The sequence below is a fragment of the Malus sylvestris genome, chromosome 14 (genome assembly GCF_916048215.2).
Source record: "Malus sylvestris chromosome 14, drMalSylv7.2, whole genome shotgun sequence".
Classification (NCBI taxonomy): domain Eukaryota; kingdom Viridiplantae; phylum Streptophyta; class Magnoliopsida; order Rosales; family Rosaceae; genus Malus; species Malus sylvestris.
This window is the reverse complement of record NC_062273.1, coordinates 16697994-16719655: the sequence shown is the minus strand read 5'-3', so window position 1 is coordinate 16719655 and position 21662 is coordinate 16697994. Positions and strand designations below refer to the sequence as shown.

At 42.1% G+C, this 21662-nt stretch overlaps 2 pseudogenes; both read left to right on the top strand.

The window, feature by feature from the left end:
- The first annotated feature begins 13560 nt into the window (after nt 1–13560).
- On the top strand, nt 13561–17162 carry LOC126600403 (serine/threonine-protein phosphatase PP1-like; annotated as a pseudogene).
- An 18-nt stretch (nt 17163–17180) lies between these two features.
- On the top strand, nt 17181–19495 carry LOC126600404 (serine/threonine-protein phosphatase PP1 isozyme 6-like; annotated as a pseudogene).
- The last annotated feature ends 2167 nt before the right edge of the window (nt 19496–21662 follow it).

The window sequence follows — 21662 nt, the reverse complement described above, 5'->3', positions numbered from 1 at the left end:
GACTCACACATAACTATGCTACAAACATGAAGAGGAAGATTGACCAGATGCAGGAATCTGATAGTCAGATTTTACTTGATCATCAGAGGTTTGTGGGTTTGTTCCAACATCATTTGCCTTCGTCTTCTGGGGCTGTATCGCGTAATGAAGCTCCGCCGACTACTGAGACTTCTCCTAAATAGCCTTTGTGAAGGCTCCCTCTTGTATGTTTATTTTGATTCATGTATATGTACATATTTGTAACTTATCGGAGATATCAATAAATGAGCTTTATTTCATTTAGTGTCTATATATACATATTTTTTTTGTTGGTGCCTGAGCACCATTTTTTTTTTTTAGCACCATTGTTATATATATATATATATTTTTCTTTTGTCATATGGTGCCGTACACCATTCATGATATCTTTATCAACATATGTATGTATATTAGTAAGTGCAGACAACAATCATGTCAGAGTGAGTGGACATCAACACCTTTTTTTTTTTTTTTAAAGCACCATTGTTTTATATATTATTTCTTTTCCTTTTGAAGCTGTACCACCATTTTTTTTCTATCACATGGTGCCGTGCACCATTCATGCAAATCAATTTATATATATATTTCTGTCACATGGTGCCGTGCACCCTTATTTTTAATTTTTTTAATATATATAGCACTATAGCTTTCCTTAGCAGACTTCCCAATCTCCATTTTTTTATCTCTTGAACTCTGGGCATAAAAGGCTTTGGGTGGGGCTCGATGAAAGAGAGGACGCAGCTTTCTTGATCTTGCCCATGGGTTGGTGAACAAAGAGGAGGAGGGTGGCAGTGAACTCAGCAATGAAATCATTCAATCTAAAAAACACAACTAAAGCCGCATGTCCTTGTTTTTCCCCAAATATGCTGCTTGCATGTTGTTAAAGCTTTTCCCAGCTTTAACAAAAGATTTCTGCGCAGGCTGCTGCATGTGTGAGCATCATCATTCATTGCATGTGCTCTGTAATGTTGATCAATTTTTTTTTTTCAATTTCTGGTGTGTATAAGTAAGCCTTCATGTAAGGCTTTTAGATAGGTATTCGATCCTTATTCCATTCCCATCAGTTTGAGATTTTTAACCTATCAAGTGTAGTTCTGTCTATTTGCACCAAAGCTTGCTGCTTCATATTTGTGCATGTTCGCTTGCTTCTCTGGACACCACAACTGCACAACCATTTCACAGCCAATTGCGCAGCCACTACATTCTCACTGCCTCTTGTGAAGCCTTTACCTTGTGAGGCCTATTCGCGTATATATATTTGCATGACACTATCACAATGTTCGTGTATATAAAATAATATATATATAGGTGCACGGCACCATCACCATGTTCATATATATACATACATATATATATATATATAATCTTTATTTATATATAATATGTGTACCCCTCTTATTGATTTTTTTTTGTAGTGCTGGAGGATTGTGTCGTCACTGCACAACCATTGCATAGCTGCTGCATTCTTGTTGCCTGGGGTTTGTTGGAGTGTATCACTTATCGCATGGTGTTGTGTAAAAGACTGCAGCGAGGTTTCGCTGCATAGTGTCTTTTTATCACAGTTTTCCCTCGGTGGTGCGTTGCCGTGTGGTGTTGTGCAAGAGACCGTGGAGGGACTTCGTTGTGTAATGCCTTTTGTTCATAGTCTTTTTCCCTTGGTGGTGCGCTACCGTGTGGAGCTGTGCAAGAGACTGCAGCAAGTTTATGTTGTGTAATGCCTTTTGGTCACAACTTTCCTCGGTGGTAACGTTGATGTGCCTCTTGCCGCCGCTTGGAAGGACTGTCTTGTAGCTGCCCTCTTTGCCGTGCTGCTTAAGTTTTGTGGCTGATTTTTTTTCCGAGGTCATGGTATTTTTTAAGTGCTTTAAAAGCAGCACCATCACCATTTTTGCGAAGGCAGACGATTCGCAAGATAGAGGAACGACGTTGAAGTTTTACGAGCCACTGACTGGTCCTAAGACGCTTGCCCTTCCCGTAAAAGATAACTCCATGCATATTAAGTCGTGGTCTTTCGAAGTATCTTAGGAGGTGGTAGATTCTGTTCAACCAGATACGAAGAAGAAAGCGTGCATCTCGAGGATTCTTATCTTGAATCCTTCGCACCATGCTAGTGACAATCATTCGGCCACGTTTAAGCTTCTTGGTGATCACATCCGCAGCGGAGCTATGACTTGGAATGGTAACCTGTCGACTGTTGGAGAGGCCATTTTTTATGAGTTTTATTGGAAGTGCTTGAAGATGTCTTAAGCCGACTAAAGATGTGCTTACTAACGTGGGCCTTTACCACACCGTGTACTCATCTTTGTTTAGTTATGATCGCCATCATTCCGTCATTCGTGCGTTCTTTGAGCATTGGTGTTCAGTGACCAACACACTTCACACAGCGCAAGGGGAGATGTCAATTTCACTTTGGGATCTTCACAGGATAGGAGGCTTGCCGATCCAAGGTAGGTTTTACGACGAGGTCGTTCCCAGCGCAGATGAACTTTCTCTTTGCAATAGCCGAGGATTGCCTGCGAGTTGCCGCTGTTTGTTTTGGGCGTATCACAAGCTTTTCCAGGATGCTCAAGGTAAATCAGATGTGAGGATTTCCTCGTGGATCCGATTTTGGTACTGGAAGGCCATAAGGTATAAGAAGCCTTTGAAGAAAAGTGGTCGTAACAAGACCACTAGGCCAAAATGAGACTCAGACCCGTCCGATGTTATTGGCTCAACCAGGCGCCGCTCTTCTGACGAGTTGAGAGCATTTGAGGATCTTGGCATAGCATCAGAGCATGTAGAGGAGTTTTACCTAGCTGCTTTATTAGCTTGTTGGCTTTGTAAGTTTGTTTTCCCAGCAGGCGACGTCAACTTAGTTCGTCTTGGAGTTTTCAAAGTTGCTAGCAAGATGGCTGCAGGTGAGTCTTTTAGCCTTGCTATTCCGATCTTAGCCAACATTTACAATGGCTTAAGCATTGTCTCGGACTCGGCAAACACTGAAGATCGTGCTACGGTGCTTCCTTACCACTATGTGTATGGTTGGTTGGGTGAATATTTTGGCACTCATTTTCCTTTGTTGACTCTAGACAAGTCAAGGCTTCTTCATCGACTGGAGCCAAACTGGGGCCTTTGATGACAAAGTATTCTGGTGTGCTCTCCGCGAAGAGCCTTGATGATTTGCAAGCACTAGCGCTATTTAAAAGTTGTGAAGATTTGAGGATGGACCCTTTAGCGAGAGTTGGCTCGGTGCAGCGAGGCATAGTGGACAATTCGCATATCCACTTTTCAGACTTGTCTTATCTTATAAGTCTTCGATCGGGGTTTGTTTCTTTGTGGCAAAAAGACCGATGCATTGTTCAGCCATATAGTCCCCACTGTTTCAGTAGGCAATTCGGTTTGTCCAAAACGTGTCAGGCAAGCTGAAGGAAAAAACCAATCGGCATCCCTGCAAGCCGTGTACATGCATTGGGAGTCTTGTACCCGTTCATTCATAAATGTTGTTATCACGCTGCCAGCCAAGGATGAGTTCAAGAGTAATCCAGTGACCCGTGTTTACGCACGTTGGTGGTCAAAGACACATTACAAAAACTTGGGAATGGCAAGTGGTACCAATTCTTCTCACTCAAGCGATGATATGTCGAAAGAGGGTTGTCCTGTGGTTCTTATGCGACTGGTACATCTTGATTGCGCGAGTGCAGCTCCCTTACAAGATAGATCTGTAGCTTTAGCTCCTCAACGCCCATGCTTGTCTCCTCGACATTCGGATGCTTCTGAAGAGGCAGGAGATGAAGTTGACTCGCACGAAGATGGATTTATTTTGCAACAGCGTCAACAAGTTTCAAACAAGCGACCACTTGAAGATGCTCAGGTTGACAACGATGTCAATTTTCGTCATAAGAAGAAAGAAGTGTTTAGACCTCCTCAATTCGATGACCGTGCGCCATTTGAAAGAGATGCATGTACTTCATTCTCTCTCATGATTTCTTCTGTTTTCATCATTTTGGTTTTCGTTTCTAACATCTTTCTTTGTCTTCTTTAGGTTGGGCCTTCTTGTCCTTTTGATTTGGCAACTGCAGATGTTTATTCCTATATGGAGATGCTATTTGTAGGCGACCTACCTACAAACAGGGAGATTGGAGATCCGCCTGGTGCAAAGCTTGTTCCAAATCCGCTGAACTTCCCGAGTTTGCCATGTGTAGGTGAAGGTATGCAAGAACCCGTCATGCATCCAACACCTTTCCCAGCTAACTCTGAGATCTCTTTGAGAGGGCCGAACCTTAGCGGTACTAAGCAAGTCATCCATCACATCAGTCTTGGTACGACAATGGATATCAAGAGCCATATAGAGAAGAGGATTTCTAAGTGCCCGTTGGAAGACCTTACATTGCTCAATGAGGATTTGTCGAAGCTTGTTTATGTGATTGACAACCTTAACGTTGATTCTTCATCCTTGAAGATCAAGATTGCCGAACTTATGGCCGCCTCGATTGAGTATTCTTCCTTACGTGTTATTTCCTTTGAGAAGTTGAGCCTAGATGTTAGAGCTCATCAGCTAGCAACAATAAACTTATCACTGGCTCAAGTCTAGTCTTTTCAGCAAGCTGCTTCGGGAGATTATCAAGTTACAGAGACTTCTTTAACTTCTGTCCAGGCGCGTATAGATGCGTTGGTGCGAGAGCGAGAGCAGTTGGTAATCGAAGCATCATAACTTAAAAGTGTTCTCGCGGAGCAGGGAACTACATTTTCTCAATGCCAAGAGGAGATTTCACGCTTAGAACGAGAGAAATGCATGACTATGGAGTTGCCCATCTTGTCTCCCACCGAGGTAGAGACTTTGAAGGCTTTGGAAGGCTTGCTTGAAGATCGCCTTCGCAGTTTTAGGGACATAGTTTTCAAGTAGTATCTTCTGTTTTTTCTTGTAATCAGGCTTTGAAGCTGACTCATTCTTTTAAAGAAATAAAGTATTTACATTTTTGAATTTGCTCTTCATTCTTCAAAGTGTTTTTTTTTTTTAGATGGTGTGACTGTACTTGAAGTTTTGACGTTTCAAGTTGCCTATGTACCCTCGGTTGAGGAGGGATCAAGTCATAACGTGGTTCAAATACTTTTTTTTGTGTCGTACACAGTTTATGCTCTCGCGGGTCAGGAGCTTTGTTGCCATGTGTAGTTTATGCTCGTGTTGGCGAGAAGCATGGCGTTTGTTTTAGGGGTAGTAGCGCTTCAAGAATCTGCCATTGATGGGGCCGATCTTCAAGCCGTCTTCTACCATGTTTAAGTAGGCGCCGTTGGTGTAGACTTCTTGTATTACGTATGGTCCATCCCACTTTGATGTGAACTTGTTTTTTGTCTTGTAAGTTGTGATGATAGGCCTACGCAATGCGAGGACGAGATTTCCAGTTTGGAAAGACATTGGGCGGACCTTCTTGTTGAATGCCTTGGATAGCCGTGCTTGGTAGCATTCCAAATGTTGTTGAGCTTCGAGCCTTCTTTCGTCGAGTGCTTCCAACTCTTGAAGGCGCAACTTTGCATTCTCTTCATCAGTCAAGCCTTCTTGTATAGCCATTCTTAGTGAGGGAATTTGACTTTCAAGCGGTAGAACAACTTCTACGCCATATACAAGAGAATAAGGCGTAGCTTGGGTAGGAGTCCTATGTGTCGTCCGATATGCCCAAAGTGCTTCGCTTATTCTTTCGTGCCATCTCTTTGTTCGGCCAATCACCTTCTTTAGGAGATTGCACAATGTTTTATTGAATGCTTCTGTAAGACCGTTGGCCGGAGCATGATACATGGAAGACTTATGCTGTTGAACTTGTATTTCTCGCAGAACTTGTATTTCCATGGCTTGATTGGCTTCTTCCTCACCTAGGCATCTCAGAAGTACTCATTCGAAAGAGCGCCGGTAGAGTGTTTCTTCGTAGTAGAGGAAGCGAGGTGCTCGTCGACGTATTTTAGAGCGGTGTCTAGAATCATCTGGAAGTTTTCCATGCTCTAAGTAGTCGATTAGCGGTCGTCTCCACTCTTCAACATCGACTGGAAGTACTGAGATGACATTTGTATCATCCAGCAGCATCTCAATAACGAGGGGGGTCATCCATCTTTGGCAGACTGGCGCGTCTGCGGCTTCGTCTTCTCCTAATGTCATGTTTGAGGCTAGGTTGGCAAAAGCGTCTGCCATTTGATTTTCTTTTCTTGGCACATGTTCTAATGTCACAGTCCCAAACTCTTGTAGCAGTTGAGTTGCCAGCCGGAAGTATGGGACGAGATCATCTTTCCTCACCTCATATTCGGTTAAGAGTTGATTGATTATGAGCTTGGAGTCGCCAAATACCTCAAAGGCTGTGATTCCCATGTTGATCGCCATTTGGAGCCCGATGATCAGTGCTTGGTACTCAGCGACGTTGTTAGAGCATAATTCACTTAGTTGAAAGGAATAAGGTAATATCTGCCTTTGTGGCGACATAAATACTACTCCTGCCCCTGCTCCGTCTGCTCGTGCAGATCCGTCGAAGAACATCGTCCATGTTGGGAAGATGTCGATGTAGAACACTTCCTTGTCAGGCAAATCGTCTGAGATTTTCCAATCAGTTGGGATTGGGTGATCTGCAAGAAAGTCTGCTAGCGCTTGTCCCTTGACGGCTTTAGCTGGGACGTAGATGATCTCATACTGGTTAAGAAGCAGCACCCATTTAGCGAGTCGCCCCGTTAAGACTAGTTTGGACATGACGTATTTGACCGGGTCAGCTTTAGCAACCAAGTGGATGGTGTAAGCATGCATGTAATGCCTGAGTTTCTGGATGGCGAACACCAAGGCAAGGCACATCTTTTCTATTGGATAGTAGTTCAACTCAGCGCCGGTGAGAGTTCGGCTGAGGTAGTAGAGCGCTCATTCTTTCTGGGATTCATTCTATTGCGCCAAGAGTGCTCCAACTGAACTTTCCTGAGCGGCGATGTACAATATGAGTGGTTTCCCGGGCACAGGCGCCCCCAAGACAGGTGGACTTGACAAATACTTTTTTATGCTTTCAAAAGCATTGTGGCATGCTTCGTCCCATACAAACGGAACATCTTTTTTCATGAGTCGGCTGAACGCTTGACAACGCCCTGCAAGGTTGGAGATGAAGCGTCTGATGAAGGTTAGTCGTCCTTGTAGACTTTTCAGCTCGTGCAGGTTGCTTGGCTCAGGCATGCTTTGAATGGCCTTGATTTTGATTGGTTTACTTCAATACCACGGTGCTTGACAATAAAGCCAAGGAACTTTTCGGAGGTGACGCCAAACGCACATTTTAACGGGTTCATCTTAAGGTTGTATTTTCGCAGCCTTTCGAACACCATTCGCAAATCCTTCAAGTGGTCTGATCTTTTCTTTGTCTTGACCACCACATCGTCTACGTAACATTCTACGTTTTTGTGTAGCATGTCATTGAAGATTTTCTGCATTACACATTGATATGTAGCTCCAGCGTTCTTCAGACCAAAGGGCATCACCTTGTAGCAGTAGATACCTTTTGGAGTGCGGAAGGCTGTTAGTTCTTCGTCTTCGAGAGTTATGCGAATTTGATTATATCCAGAAGAGTCGTCCATGAATGACAGTGCCTCGTGGCCAGTGGTTGCACCCACCATGATTTCGATGATTGACAAGGGAAAATTGTCTTTCGAGCAAATGTTAATGAGGTTCCGAAAGTCTACGCAAACACGTATTTGTTCAGATTTCTTAAGGACGATGACGATGTTAGAGATCCACTTGGGGTATTGCACCTCTCGAATGAAGCCTGCTTCAATTAGCTTGTCAATCTCTGCCTCGATTTGTCGAATAAGCTCTGATCGATAGCGCCTTTAAGTTTGCTTTATCGGTCACGTTCCAGGCTTGATTGCAAGATGATGCATAGCGATGATAGGGTCAAGGCCGGGCATTTCCTTGTAGGTCTAAGCAAAGACATCTTTGTACTCTGATAACAGTTGGTAATACTCATCTACCTCGTCCGCACTTAGCAGTGCACTAAGGAAGATAGGTTTCTGCTCCTCTATTGTGCCTACGTTGAACTCTTTGAGATCATCAACCGTGGCTTGCACCCCATCCTCAAGTTGTGGTGGCGCAACAGTGACATCTTCTTTGGGGATCTCGTCTTCTTTGCTTTCTTGGATCGTGATGTGGAAGACATCCTGGACTTCCTTTTCGGTGTCGTCCTTTCGGGTGTTGTAGTTACAAGAATCTATGAAAGTGCGGAGTTCCCCTGATTTTTTAAAGGTAACATTTAAGTTCCATCCTGCATCCATGACCTCTTGAATTAGATCACCTTCGATCATGTTGTCGATCTCAGCTTCATCCAGGCTTGAAAGTTATTAACAATGGTATCTTGCCCCCTTTTTGACTGGCGCATTTTTTAATGCGACGTAGGCTTCATGTGTAATTTCTTTGACGTGACATGAGTCCCTCTTTCAACTTCACTTGACTTGGAGCATGCCTCCAGTGATCAAGGTGGTGACTTTGAGTCGAAAGAAAAAAAAGTGACGTCTTCCTTAGGGATTTCGTCTCATTTGCCTTTTTGGATTGTGACGGGGAACATGTCTTCGATCTCCCCTTCAGTGTCATCCTCTTAGGCTTGATGGTATGAAGATTGTCCAGTGTGGATGATGGTGCGCCTTCTTACTTTCAGTGGTCCATTTGTGTCAACCTCCAAGATTGCTTGGTGCTTCATCCTTGAAAGAATTGAGTTTCGAATATCGCCTTTTTCTGCTAGCCTGTCGAGCTTTTCTTCCTTTGATGTTGTCTCCCTATTTCTAGAAAACTTCCAATTGTCTTCAAGTCTTTCCAAAGTCGACTGACGAAAAGGAGAGCAGGCCGTGTGGCTTTGCTTCTTAAGTTTTGACAACCTTTCAAAAACAGAGCTTTGGGATGTTGGCCTGTTAAACTTCTTGAAGACGGAGGTTCGGTTTTGACTACTAATGTGATCAAGTGCTGACGTTCTGGGTCTTGAACAATTCACCCTATCGAAGACTGACGTCCGAGAGGCGGACTTAGGCTCCTCTTGATCTTGTTCAATGCTTACGCTGATGTGTTGAGTGCTATCATTTTTTGCTTTGTTTGAAATCTTCACAGGTGCATTTGGTGTGAAGCCAAGTCCAGCTTTGTCATTGTCAACTCCGTAACCATGTTTCTTTAACTTCTTTTGAGTCTCGGTGAGGTCACGTTCTTTATTGTTGACGGTGTTAGAAACCTTTTTTTCAGGATTCGAGGAAGAATCGAAGTCGTACCCAGCTTTCGACATGAGTCTGTAGGTGTTTGGATCAAAACCTTCTTCGGTCCTCTTAGTTGGGAGAAAGCTTGGTTCCACCCCCTTTGGTAGAGCTTTTATGAAGCCTTGTGGTAGTCTTGTAACCTTAGCGTCGCCTAGCTGTGTCAGAGGCAAAACTGTGTTCGTCTTGAGCAACTTTACATTATCCATATGCCGCTGTGTGTCGGCTTTGCTTGCTCCAGTTTCGAACGGAGATTGACCATTCTTTCTTCTCGACATCGGAATGTATCGAAAGACGGGTGTGTTTGGTCCATTTGAGGGCGTCGTACTCCCTTTGGTTGTTGTAGGTTTAGCACGCTTATCATCGTTCTTGCTTGAAGACGGCATGGCTTCTCCTTCTTGCTTCTTGGGCATGGCTTGCCACTCCTGCTTTTTAAGTGTTGCTTTGCCCGTGGATTTGATCTCTTTTAGAAGAGCTTCAGGCACCATGTCTTCATCCATGTAGAACTTGGCGTCTGCGAAATGTGATTCGGCTGCGGTGAATGGTTTGGTGTCGCCATAAATCACCTTCACTCATTCTCGGTAGAATTTTAAGCATTAGTGAAGGGTAGACGGTACTACTCCATTCGCATAGATCCAAAGCCTTCATAAGAGCAAGCCGTAGGAAGTTCTTGCATCAATCACGTGGAATGTCGTGCTTGACTTGAGTTCACCAATAGCCATCTCTACTCAGATCATGCCTATCGTTTTTTGTCGTCCTTGATTAAAACCTTGGATTAGTAGACGACTTAGGGACAGTTCATCCGCCTTGATGCCGATTGTAGTCATTGTTGACTTTGGCATGATGTTTATGGCTGATCCACCATCCACAAGCATGCGGTTGACTTTGTGCTCCCTTACGTACCCAGAGACGAAGAGAGGACGATTGTGAGGCTTGGATCCTAGCAGCAAGTCTTCGTCGGTGAAGTGGAATGCGTCCTCGATGGCACAACATGTGGCACATTTATGTGGATGAAGCTTCAAGCCTTCATTATTGCTTTCTTGCACTTCGTGGTCATTGAGACTTTCCAAGACCGCTGCTAATGCTCTTCACATCTTCTTTGGCAATCATAACGCTTCCTCAATGCTAAAGTGTGTTGGCAGACCTTATTCGAGCGTGATAGTTTTTTCTCCCTCAGTGGTGATATCTTTGCCTTTTGAAGGTTCTTCCATTTCTACTTCAACCATGTGGCATGCAGCGATAGTGCACTGTTGGAAGAAGTCATTCGGGAAGTACTTATGCAAGGAGACAGGAATGCGTGGCTCTTGCACCATAGGTTCCCCAACATTCATTGGCTTATCAGCTTTTACGTTTCTTTTGGGCTTCCTACTGTTGTGGCAACGGTGCTTTCTCACTTGTTCCATCTTTGGTCTTGTGGCTTGTGGTTTTGGTTTCCTTGTTTTTTTGTAGGTCACCAATGTCCATCCTTCTTCATCATCGGCATGTGCATCTTGTTCGTTTGCCCCCGACGATGGTTGTGCAGAAGGTATCGTGTAACTTGAGCATTGATAGGAATGGTCAGGTATTGCTTGGAAATGTGCGAGATCGAAAGATCCAAATGCAATTGTAGTAGTATGTGTTGCGACCGTATCTTTGAGGTCGAGCTTGATTCGCCCTTGTTGTGCTAGCTTCATGATGAGTTTTTTTAGGACGAAGCACGTACCCATAGGATGGCTCACAATTCGATGGTACTTGCAGTATTTAGGATCGTTTATGCGATTCATTTCTTCAGGCCACTTGCCTTCGGGTAGCTCGATTACCTTTTTTTCCAGCAAGTCGTCTAACATTGCATCCACGTCTGAGTCAGGAAATGGGTACACCTTCTGCTCCAATTCCCTCAAGGTGCTTTTATACCTGTCTTGGGTACAAGGAAGCTCACCTCTCTTTATCTCTTTTGCTTTGGCTTTGAAGGAGATCTTGATGGGTGCCGAAACAGTCTTGACGGGCGCAGTGCTGACAGTGAATGTTTCATTGGGGGGGTTTCTTCCCAGTCTTGTCTACATTTGGGGAGAACACCTTATCCTTCTTGAAGTCGGTGATCGGCTCTTTCTTCTCGTAATGGGCAATACTTAGCTCTATGTCGTGGGCACGGGTGGCTAACTCTTCAAAGGTATGTGGTTTGATGCCTTGAAAGATATAATGTAACCCCCATTGCATGCCTTAGACGTACATCTTGATTGAAGAGATCTTTGAGCCTGTCCTTGCAGTCGAGGCTTAGATTGCACCATCGGTTGATGTAGTCCACGACTGGCTCATCCCTCCATTGCTTCGTGCTCGTCAGCTCTAACATGCTCACAGTGAGGCGGGTGCTGTAAAAGCGGTTGAGGAATTCCCTTTCCAATTGCTCCCAACTGTTGATGGACTCAGGCTCTAGGTCTGTGTACCACTCAAAGGCATTTCCTTTCAGTGAGCGTACAAACTGCTTGGCGAGGTAATCTCCTTCCGTCCTCACGTTGTTGCAAGTTTCGACGAAATGTGCAACGTGCCGTTTTGGGTTTCCTTTGCCATCAAACTGCATGAACTTTGGTGGTTGATAACCCATTGGCATCTTCAGGGTATCAATCTTCTTCGAGTAGGGCTTCGAGTAGAACAAAGAGGTATGTGAGCTCCATTCGTACTACGCCTTGATGGTGTCAATGATCATCTCTTGCAGCTGCTGGATAGAAAGAGATCCCATGACTGCCGTTGCTTGGTCTGGCTCCGGCTTCACATCGATTTTCTCCACCGGAGGCTCATCTTCTTCGTCAGCTCATCTCTTTAGCGGATCATCCTCTGGGTCAGGGTTCTCGCCGTCCTGTGGCTCCAGTCGGTTAACGAGTGCAGCGATTTGTAAGTCTTTTTCTTCTACAATCCGTGTTAGCCTTGCGATCGCTTCATTCATTTGAGCCAGCTGCTCATCGATTGAAGTTGCTTCGGTAGTCATAACTTGCATGGCTGTGCTATCGCTCGAGTCAGCATTGGAAAGCAAAGACTCAGAGTACTTCCTCGGGCTTTCCTCCCTTGGCACCGTTGGCGAGGCCAAAGTGATCACGGGCTCGTGCCTCGGGTGCCCTTGTTCTTTCGGCAGAGTTGATGCAGGGGTGGAAGATGAGGTAAAAAGAGCTCTTGCCTTACTTCGAGTTCTGATGCCCGAAGTGACACCGCCTGCGGCGAGGATGCTCTTGTTCTTCGCATTGGCTGCGAGAACAATTTGAGCCTTCTTTGATGCCATTTGTGCTTTTTTTTTTTGGATTCAAAGATAGAGATGAGAGGTAGAGAATATCCCACTAGGCGTGCCAAATTTGTGAACACGAAAATTCCTGAAACAAACGAGACAAGAACACGTGTACAAAATAATATTTTGTATTAATGATTTAAGGGTTACAATCTCTCTCAAATTTGATCCTCTGATTCGATCTCTGTAAGGTGTTGATTTGTGGATGTGTGATTGATCCAAGGGCCGTCGAGGCTTGATCTTGGATGAATGGTTGAAAGTTTTCTTCAAGGGCCGTTGGGGCTTAATCTTGAAGGTTGAGGGAAGTTTCTTCAAGGGCCTTTGGGCTTGATCTTGAAGGTTGATGGATGAACAGATCTTCAAGGCTTTTGGGCTTAATCTTGAAGAACTGTTGATGAACGAATCTTCAAGGGCCTTTGGGGCTTGATCTTGATGAACAGTTGATGAATGGATCTTCAAGGGCTTTTGGGCTTTATCTTGAAGAAATGTTGGATATCTGGATTTGTTGATGTTGTTGATCCAAAGGGTCGTTGGGGTTTGATCTTAGGATGAACGAATGATGAACGATGAACGCTTTCTTCAAGGGTCGTCGATGCTTGATCTTGAATTGGTGGAAGTTCCTTTAAAGGGCCATTGGGACTTGATCTTGAAGGTTGGGTTGACGAAGAACGAATAGAGCTTTCTTGATCGTTCGGGATTTGCTTGGGAGTTTTGGAGTTTCAAAGCTTCAAAGTTTTGGTGTGAGGTGAATTGGTTATGAATTGGTCCCTAAAAATGAATGTTTTGGCCTCCTATTTATAGAATTCCAAAACTTGATTTTTGGATTTAAATAATCAGATGAAATAAATCATTTCTGCCAAGTGTTGACATGTGTCATGTTTGATGACTTTTATGATGATTCTCGATTTTTTGTTGAGTCACATGCTATGTGTAAAATTTATATGACACGTGAACGTTGAAATTTTAATTATTGATTAACATTTATTTAACCGAAATTTCGATGTGTACAGTTATATCCCAAAATCTCTCCTTTTGATTTCGACGCTTTTATTGTTATTCTGATTCTCTTTGTCTCTCGGGTTTCTACGCGTTAATCACATTTTTATCCTCTCACTTTTCACCTCGACCAAGAGTGCTAGGTTTTGGTATTATGGGTTCGTTTGCTCTATTGGTTTTTTTTTTTTTTTCTTCTGGGTGATTTGCTGTGATGGACGAGAGTATTGTCGACCATCTTATACGGAAGCTTGTGGCAGCGAAGAAAGGCTGGACCACCAAACAGGTGCAACTCACGGAGGCTGAAATACGGCAGCTTTTTTCCACCTCCAAGGAAATCTTTCTCAGTCAGCCGAATCTTCTGGAGCTTGAAGCTCTGATAAAGATCTGTGGTAAAGAACTAGGGTTTTTAAATGATTTGTGGATTGAAAGTTTTGGTTTTTTTGCTTCGGATGAATTGAAAAGTTGCTTCTTTGACTTTGTTTGCATGCTTATGTGTTGAATTTGGACTTGATTGTGTGAAAGAGTAGTATGGGTAATTCGCAACATGTTAAACGGGTTTGATGGTTGGAAATTGGAATTTTGTTAGTGTGGTTTGTGTAATTTGTTGGAAAGGTAATGAGAGTTTTTTTTTTTTTTTTTTTTTTTTTGGGGGTTATGGTTCATTTGATTAGAGCAGAAATGGCAATTACCAGTAAAAGGGTTACCATATGTATTAATCTGTTACTGTTGGCCATATCGGTGAATTTCATATATATTGCAAAGTGGAAAGTATGATTTAGCACATTCTGGATTATTACTGGATTTGTCTTACGAAGTAAAGTTGATGGTCAGAGGATTTAATGTAGCATTTCATTAGAAAAATTTGCGACATATATTACACTCACACATACAGTTGAAAGTCGGTTAAATCGTGTGTTTTTGTAGGTTGGCCAATCCAGTAGTGTTATGTGTCATTCAAATTGTTATTTGTCATTCAAATTGTTATTTGATGCGGAGGGAAAACACAGTGGACTACACTTTTTTTCTTTCTAATTAGCATCGTTTCACTTTCCACCATTTAGCACCGTGCCTTGTTAAGGAATTTCAGTTATTAAGTAATTTTATATTCATGATCATCAACCATTATTTTGTTTGCATTCTCATGTTCACCTTAGTCTTTTTAAAGTGGATGCAAATCCATTTATGTTGATAACGGTAGATTTTATATCATTTCAATAACTATTAAAGACCAATTTCTAGTTGAATCTTAATTCAAATGATTAATTAAGAACCATTTTCATATTTGTTTCCTAAATTGAAAACATGTGAAATTGCTGTTGATTACTAAGATGACAATGCTCATCTTCCCTCTTTGTTTCATAGGAGATGTTCACGGTCAGTATCCAGATATTTTGCGACTGTTTGAGTATGGTGGGTACGCACCTGAGGCCAACTATTTATTCCTAGGAGACTATGTTGATCGTGGTAAGCATTAGCATAGAGACAATATGCCTTCTCCTTGCATACAAGATCAAATACAAGGAGAAATTCTTTCTCCTCAGAGGCAACCATGAATCTGCTTCCATCAATTGCATCTATGGATTCTATGATGAGTGCAAGAGAAGATTTAATGTTCGTATTTGGAAGACATTTATTGACTGCTTCAACTGTCTTCCTGTTGCTGATCTTTTTGATGAGAAGATCCTTTGCATGCATGGCGGTCTATCTCCTGATTTGAAACACTTATATCAGATTAGGAATATTGCACGGCCGGTGGACGTGCCAGATCAGGGCCTTCTCTGTGATCTATTATGGGCTGATCATGATAAAGATGTTGAAGGTTGGGGAGAGAATGATCGTGGCATGTCATATACATTTGGGGCTGACAAGGTTGCTGAATTTCTCCAGAAACATGACCTAGATCTTATTTGCCACGCTCATCAGGTGCTATGAAGTTATTTTCTCTCTTTTTGTTTTTTCTTTTTTATACTGAACTGGACCTGCATGCTCATGTATACACAAAGTCTGGGAACTTAAATATTTGGCCTCATGTGATGCATCTTCAAATAATCACTGTTATTGTACAGTTAAATTTGTCATGACAGTAATATGGATGATAATTTTGAAGTAACTTTATTTAAAATTTCATCTTTCGAATTTGGTGAACATGTAAAAGCACACGGAGTAAGTCATAATTAGAGATTCTGTGTGTGATTGCATGATTTATCTGTTTTTATGGGTTGATTTCCACTCCTTTTCATATTCATTCCACTACCCATCATCTACTTTGTCATTGTGGCATGTCCATTGGGTTGTTACCCTAATGGTGTATTGGTATCGAATGCTAGTATGCCATGTGCCGTGTTGAGATTCTGGGCGCAGGTATAAATTTTTCAATAAATAGCTGCACACTTGAAAAATTTATTCACAGGAGGACTTCTTGTATTTCACCTGTTCCGTCACGTACACTTGAAAAATTTATTCACAGGAGGACTTCTTGTATTTCACCTGTTCCGTCACGTACTCATTTAATTGATTGGATACTCTCTTTCAATTGATGCTGGAGTGAAATTCTTTATATGATTAGTTGTGAACATGTTTTTTGCCTGGTCTGAGATGCAAACTGAATTTTATTAGTAGAGTCTCTCAATGTTTGTCCGTTTCTTATTGAATTTCTTGGGTTTCATTTATCAGGTTGTGGAAGATGGATATGAGTTTTTTGGAAAAAGGAAGCTGGTAACCATATTTTCAGCTCCAAATTACTGTGGGGAATTTGATAATGCTGGTGCCATGATGAGTGTAGATGATACATTGACATGTTCCTTCCAGATTTTGAAAGCCTCTGAGAAGAAGGGGAAGCTTGGGATAAACAACATGTTAAGACCAGGAACTCCTCCTCACAAGGTACAGAAATTTAGAAATACGAATTACATCCAAAAAGCAATAGGGGAAAAACTGCTATAAGTTTTGGGAATTGCTATACCATTTTTATCTTCCTACATGCCTCTTTTTGTTTCTGGCCTACGGATTGAATTAATTAAACAGAAACAATGGACATAATTAGACGGGGGTATGTAGGGGAAGAAAAAGGGTGTGTGGTTATCATTCCCTAAGTTTTTAATGTTTCGTGGAGAGTTAATCAATAGTTTCGAAGCTTTGATGAATCAAATGTAAGAAGTATCTTACCTGGCATCCTTGGATACTTACAGTAGGTCAAATAGTACTGAATGGAAGCCTAAAGTAATTGGCAATGCGAATTAGTTGTTATGGGGAAATCTGTAAGTTAATTCATCGATCGGTGACCTTGGAGTTTATCCAAGTTTATCAACCGTGTTTTCTCTCTAACCAACGATGTTTAACTGCATACTTTTCTCTCTCGCAGGGTAAGGGCTGAATGATTGCAGAAGCTTTACTTGTAACTTCTGAGAACTCCTGGATCATCCTGTGCTGCTTGGCTTTCTCTCGACTGCAAGGTTTGATTATTCACCTCTGCCTTCTTTTGTGCCGTAGAGAAGTATGAAGCTGAAAATTTACTTCTACAGTAGCAAAAGAGCCATTAGTGTATCAGAATTAGTGCCACTTTTTTTTCCCAAAAACAAAAAAAGAAGTGAAACTATCTGTATAATTGAAATTTCGGCTCCATTGTGTTGAATTGTAGAAGTTTTTGTTTCATGGCAAAACCTAAATTTTTTGTTGCTTGCAATTGATTTTACCATTTCAGGGTAATTCAGCTGCGAGTGTGTTGCTTTCCTTTACCATCATTTTGGTGCTCTGTGCAAGTTTCTCACTACATAACATTGCATTATTTGATTGGGACGCCTCATGGTGGTGAAACCTTTATTATAGTAGAAGTGTTGTTATTCCGAGATATTCCGGTGCAACAAACGCACCCTTACAATAGGATTGTGGTTATTGAAAATCATGAAGTCATTGATCAGGTTAGGACTTCTTGTTCGGTTTTTCGTGTAACCTCAATGAAGAATGAGAAAATCGTTTGTTCAATGTGTTGCAAAGGTTTTCTTATGCAATGAATTGTGAATGAATGAATGTGAAGTTTGGGTGGGGTTGTTATTTATTCAAACTATAGAGGATAGAAAAATAGGAAAACTAATGAAAAATGCTTGAAAACTTTGAGTTTTATCAATAATGACAAAATAAAAGGTAAAGTAAATAGTATCGGGATTGACTTTTTAGTGAAAAATATGGTTTTTCGTTAAAGTGAACAGTTTCGGGAGCTTTTCTGTGATCTATTATGGGCTGATCCCGATAAAGATGTTGAAGGTTGGGGAGAGAATGATTGTGGCGGTCATATACATTTGGGCTGACAAGGTTGCCAAATTTCTCCAGAAACATGACCTTGATCTCATTTGTCGTGCTCATCAGGTGCTATGTAGTTGTTTTCTTTCTTTTTGTTTTTTCGTTTGTGACTGAGCTGGACCTGCATCATGTATACACAACATCTGGGACTGAAAGATTTGACCACATGTGATGCATCTTCAAATAATCACTTTTCTTATACAACTATGATAATTTTGACATAACTTTTTTTAAAATTTAGTCTTTCATATTTTGATGAACATGTAAAAGCACACGAAGTTATAATTTGAGATTCTGTGTGTGTTTGCATTGATTTATCTGTTTTTCTGGGTTGATTTCCCCTTTTTTTCATATTCATTCCACTACTCATCATCAACTTTGTCACTGTGGTAAGTCCATTGGGTTGTTATCCTGGTGTATTGGTATCGAATGCTAGTATGCCATGTGCTGTGTTGAGATTCTAGGCGCAGGTATAAATTTTTCAATAAGTAGTTGTACACTTGAAAATATTCATTCGATAGGAGGACTTCTTGTGTTTCACCTGTTTCATCACATACTCATTTAATTGATTGGATACTGTCTTCCAATTGATGCTGGAGTGAAATTCTTTATATGAGTATTTGTGAACACATATTTTTGCTCGGTCTGAGATGCAAATTGTATTTTATTATCAGATTCTCTCAATGTTTGTCCATTTCTTATTAAATTTCTTGAGTTTTGTTTATCAGGTTGTGGAAGATGGATATGAGTTTTTCGGAAAAAGAAAGCCGGTAACCATACTTTCAGCACAAAATTGCTGTGGGGAGTTCGATAATGCTGGTGCCATGATGAGTGTAGATGATACATGACATGTTCCTTCCAGATTTTGAAAGCATCTGAGAAGAAGGGAAGGCTTGGGATAAGCAACAACATGTTAAGACCAGGAAGTCCTCCGCACAAGGTACAGAGATTTAGACATAGGAATTAATTCAAAAAGCAATAGGTGAAAAACTGCTACAAGTGTTGGAATAGCCACACCATTTTTCTTTTCCTACATGCCTGTCTTTATTTCTGGCCTTGGGATTGAATAAATCAAACGGAAACAACTAACACGATTACAGTAGGAAAAATAGTACTGAGTGGAAGCCTAAGGTAATTGGCGATAGGAATTAGCTGTTATGGGGAAATCTCTATGTTAATTCAATGTTCAGTGACCTTAGATTTTATCCACGTTTTATCAACTGTGATTTCTCTGAACCCAATGATCTTTAGCTGTGTATTTTTCTCTCACGCAAGGTAAGGGCTGATCGGTTGCAGAAGCTTTAATTGTAACTTCTGAGAATACCTTCTGTATCATCTTGTGCTGCTCGGCTTTCTCTCGGCTGCAAGGTTTGTTTATTTCTCTGCCTTCTTTTGTGTCGTACAGAAGATGAAGCTGAAAAGTTACTTCTACAGTGGCAAAAGAGCCATTAGTGTATTAGAATTAGTGCGACCTTTTGTTTTCGGAAAAAAAGAAAGAAAAGTGAAATTTAACTGTGTAATTGAAATTTCGACTCCATTGTGATGAATTTTAGAAGTTTTTGTTTCATGGAAAAACCTAAATCTTCTGTTGCTTGCAATTAACTTTATGCCCTAATTGGAACTCCACCATTGTCTGGCATTTCAGCAGGGAGTGTTTATGTTGCTGTCCTTTGGCAGGAGGACACACATGAAATGGGTTTACTATCATTGTGGCGCTGTATTATTGGATTGGGACGTTACGTGGCAGTGAACGTTTACAGTAGAAGTGTGGTTATTGAAAATCATGAAGTCATTAATCAGATTTTGACTTGTTGGGTAGCCTCATTGAAGGATGAGAAAATCGTTTGTTCGATGTGTTGCAAAGGTTTTCGTATGCAATGAATTGTGAGTGAATGAATGTGAAGTTTGGGCGGGTTTCTGATTTATTTCTCCCCTCTAACCCCTCCCCCAAATCCTTTCTTTCCCTCCGTCCTGGTCTCTCCCTCCCTTCTGTTTCTTTTTTTTTTTTTTTTTGTAGGAGTAGCAGAAATTGAAGGAAAGATGAGAGAAAATCGGTTACGGTGGTTTGGACATGTGCAAAGAAGGCCTACTGACGCTCCGATTAGAAGATGCGACTATGGGATAGAGGTTCAGGGCCGAAGGGGTAGAGGAAGACCTAGGAAAACTTTGGAAGAGACTCTAAGAAAAGACTTAGAGTACTTGGATCTAACGAAGGACATGACACAGGACCGAGCACAATGGCGTTCTAAGATTCATGTAGCCGATCCCACTCAGTGACTTGGATTTTCCAAGTCTCCAACCGAGAAGTTTTCCTCACTCAGGAAATTAAGGGAACACTACCTCAACCTACATGCTCCACTCACAAAGCTCCAACAAAAGAAAATTCAAAGAACTTAGCGAAGAAGGCTTTGGTGTATTTAACACAATACGTTGAAATGAAGGAAAGCATATTTATTGATATCCCCGATAAGCTACAAATATGTACATATACATGAGTCAAAATAAACAAACAAGAGAGAGCCTTCACAAAGGTTGCTTAGGAGAAGTCGCAGCAGTCGGTAGAGCCCCAGAAAGAGAAGGCACCGGAGGGGGATCATTCGGAGCATCAGTACTGGACAGAACCCTAGAAGGAGGAGGCATCAGAGGTTGATCATTTGGAGCTTCATTACGCGGTACAGCCCCAGAAGACGAAGGCAATAAATGCCTTTGGAACAAACCCACAAATCTCTGATGATCAAGTAAAACCTGACCATCAGATTCCTTCATCTGGTCCAGCTTCCTCTTCATGTTTGTAGCATAGTCATGTGCGAGACGGTGCAACTGTTTATTCTCATGCTTGAGCCCTCTAATCTCCTGTTTGAGACTCATCACTTCAGCCGCCAATGATTCAACTTGGCGGGTTCGAGCAAATAGGCGTTGGGCCATATTAGACACAGAACCTGCACACTGAACACTGAGAGCCAGAGAATCCTTAACAGCTAACTCATCAGATCGTTTGGAAAGTAGTCTGTTATCTTTGGGAGTGAGAAGGTTCCTGGCCACCACCGCAACGGTCATATCATTCTTCATAACGGAATCCCCAACGGTAAGAGGACCAATAGGGGAGACGAAGGATGGGCGCCATATGTTGTCTGGAGAAGGCGGGGCTGCCTCTTCAACAAGGTTCAAGTCAAAACGACGGTCGGAAGGGCCAGACATTTTCAAAGGTGTTGAAGAGAGAAGAGGTCGAACAAATCAAGATCTTAGAAGTGTAAGAATGGAGCTTCTACTGGTGGAGATTCAAGTGTGCTTTGGAACTTAATGCCAGCCCCTATAAAAATCTGCACTCGACGGAGCTTCAGAAATCGAAGAGGCGCCTGCTCAGAAATCGAAGAGGCGTTTGCTTTCTCAAAAGCTGGGCTGCTCAGAGACCACGAGGGTCGATCTCAGAAATCGAAGAGGCGTCTGCTTTCTCAAAAGTTGGGCTGCTCAAAGACCACGAAGGCCGATCTCAGAAATCGAAGAGGCGCTTGCTTTCTCAAAAGTTGGGATGCTCAGAGACCACGAGGGCCGATCTCAGAAATCGAAGAGGCACCTACTTTTCCAGCCTTGGCAGCACCTGTCACACGCACACTCAGCTTTGCGGAAATTATGGGCATTCTGTCGAAGACTTCTGGTGAAGTAGAAAGCACATGAGTCTTACTGTTCAATCACCCACTTCCCACACGCAATAGTAGCTCATGTGTATCACAGATAACTTTGCCAAAGTTCTCTGCCAAAGTTGAGCACGTGAAGCTTGCAGCTTCCACTACATCGCTCTGACCAAGACGGGTAAAAGAATAGCAAAGAAACAGCACTAACAAAGTTTAGACACATAAATTTTGAAGGTCTAGCTACCCCATATTAT